General features: G+C 38.1%; 1 non-coding gene across 1 annotated transcript; it reads right to left on the reverse strand.

The window, feature by feature from the left end:
- Window positions 1-278: 278 nt before the first annotated feature.
- On the reverse strand, window positions 279-412 carry LOC118622476. Its single transcript, XR_004958064.1, has one exon. It is a non-coding gene; the product is annotated as a small nucleolar RNA SNORA42/SNORA80 family (small nucleolar RNA).
- Window positions 413-2,686: the final 2,274 nt, after the last annotated feature.

Raw genomic sequence — 2,686 nt, forward strand, 5'->3', positions numbered from 1 at the left:
GAACCCATGTCTCTCTGGGCCGCAGGCCAACGCTCTAACCACTGAGCAAAACTGGCCAGGGCATCATTGGTATCTTGATAGGAACTGTGTTGAATCTATAGGTTACTTTTGGTAGTATATGAAACATGGTATATGTTTCCACTTAGAGTATCTGCTTCAATTTTTTTCTTCCTTTTCCTTCCTTCCTTCCTTCCTTCCTTCCTTCCTTCCTTCCTTCCTTCCTTCCTTCCTTCCTTCCTTCCTTCCTTCCTTCATTTCTTTCTTCCTTTCTATCTTTCCACTATACAACCGCCTTCAATGCTCACAGCCCACATGTAAGGAGGCTGGGCAATGGTTTGAGGATGTAATACACTCTGGCATGGGGACACTAAGATGGGCCCACAGAGAAGGGTCCACAATAAAATTCAATTTCTTTTTTCAATGTCTTATGATTTTCTGAATACAGATCTTTTACATCCTTGGTTAAATGTATTCCTAGGTGTTTTTGGTTTTTTGTTGTGCAATTGTAAATAGGATTGTTTTCTTAGTTTCCCTTTCTGATAGTTAATTATTTGGTTTATAAAAATACAACTGATTTCTGGATATTTATTTTGTGTCCTGATACTTTACTGAATTTATTTATCAGTTCTGGTAGTTTTTTTTATGACTCACATATTTTTACATTATCACAGCTATGCTGATATTTTGCCTTCTGTTTTCTTCATTTAATAATATTATAGCATAAACATAAGATAAACATATTTTAGTACTTTTAATAATCATCATATGTAATGACTCAGAGTACCTTTTCTTATTGACATACCATAAATCATTAATCTAATCATTTAATGTGTATTTTAAAGTTATATTCCTTAAGAACTGAAACTAACTTACTTCCTTGTCTCTGGGCTAAACAATCCTGGGATCAGATAAAAATAACTTAGTGCCAGGCCAGTGTAGCTCAGTGGATTGATCATTGTCCCATGGACTGAGAGGTCCCGGTTCAATTCCAAGTCAGGGCACATGTGCGGGCTGTGGGCTCGATCTCCTAAAGGGGACATGCAGGAGGCATTTGATTGATGTATCTTTCACATCAATGTTTCTATTTCTCCCTTTCTCTCTCTCTCTAAAAAATTGATTTAAAAAAAACCATATAACTATTTGTTCTATAAAATTCTTGCCCCTAGAAGATACCACTATGAATCAACTAAAATAGTTCACTTATCACCCTGGCCGATTTGGCTCAGTGTTTAAAGCATCAGCCCGCAGACCAATGAGTCCCAGGTTCTATTCTGGTCAAGGACACTACCTCAGTTGTGGTTCCTCCCAGCCGTGGTCGGGGTCCTGCGGGAGGCAACTGGTCAATGTGTTCCTCTCACGTCATTTCTCTCCCTCTCTTTCCCTCCCACTCTGTCTGAAGATAAATGGAAAAATATCCTCAGTTGAGGATTAAAAACTGAATAAACAAATAAAATAGTTCATTTATTAAAATTAATAATTTGCTTATTAATACTTGTTTCAAAACTTTCACCTTGCTGTGCTCAATAATCCTAAACTACTATACTGTAAATCCTAATCATTCCCAATCAATTTCCTGACTTGCCAGACCCATTTAAATCATCCAACTTGGGCATAAAACCTTATAAATATCCTCCTCTGAGTACTAAGATTCTGTCAAGGCGGTGTTCCCTCTTTCTGCAGTAGTATTCTAATAGATTTAGATGTCTTTGATCAACACATTTTTCTGGTAGTCTTTTGGAAGGTTAATGATTGACAGCAATAATTTACATCATAGGATTATCACAAGCAGTGAACAAAATCAAATACAGTAATTACTTTGATCACAGAACAAAATGTATGACATATCATGGTTTCCTATTCTTTTGCTGCAAGGAAGCACAGAAATATATTATGCTTAATTATAAGAACTTGGCTCAGATTTTTGCTTTCTAATTTTACAGCTTTGTGTTCTTTATACTTTTTCTTTTGTTTGTTTCCTTTTTATTTTTTAATGATTATCATTATTTTTTTATATCCTCACCAAGATATGTTTTTATTGATTTTTTTGAGAGAGAGAGATCAGTTGCCTCCTGCACGTGCCCCGACTAGGGATTGAACCTCCAAACTTTTTGATGTACAGGATGACACTCCAACCAACAGAGCCACCCAGCTAGGACTTGTTTTGTTTTTGTTGTTGTTGTTAATCTTCACCCAAGGATATTTTTCCATTGATTTTTAAGTATAGTGGAAGAGAGGGAGGGAGAGAGAGAGAGACAGAGAAACAGTGATGTGAGAGAGACACATCAGTTGGTTGACTCCCATATGATCCTGACCAGAGCACAGGATTGAACCTGCAACCCAGGTATTTGCCCTTGACCGGAAATTGAACCCAAGATCCTTTGGTTCTTAGGCTGCCGCTCTAACTGCTAAGCCAAACTGGCCAGGACTGTTTCTTTTGTAAATTAAACTTTTATTTTGTTTTGTTTGTTTTGTTTTTATCCTCACCAGAGGACATTTTTGCATTTATCTTCAGATAGAGCAGGAGAGAAGGGCAGAAGAGAGAGAGAAACTTCGATGTGAGAGAGATACATCGAGTGGTTGCCACCCACACGACCCCAAGCAGGGCGGGGACAGACTGCAACTGAGGTATGTGCCCTTAGCGGAACTGAACCTGGGACTCTCTGGTCCGTGGGCCGACGCTCTAACT

This window comes from Molossus molossus, unplaced genomic scaffold (assembly GCF_014108415.1).
Source record: "Molossus molossus isolate mMolMol1 unplaced genomic scaffold, mMolMol1.p scaffold_m16_p_1, whole genome shotgun sequence".
NCBI classification, from domain to species: domain Eukaryota; kingdom Metazoa; phylum Chordata; class Mammalia; order Chiroptera; family Molossidae; genus Molossus; species Molossus molossus.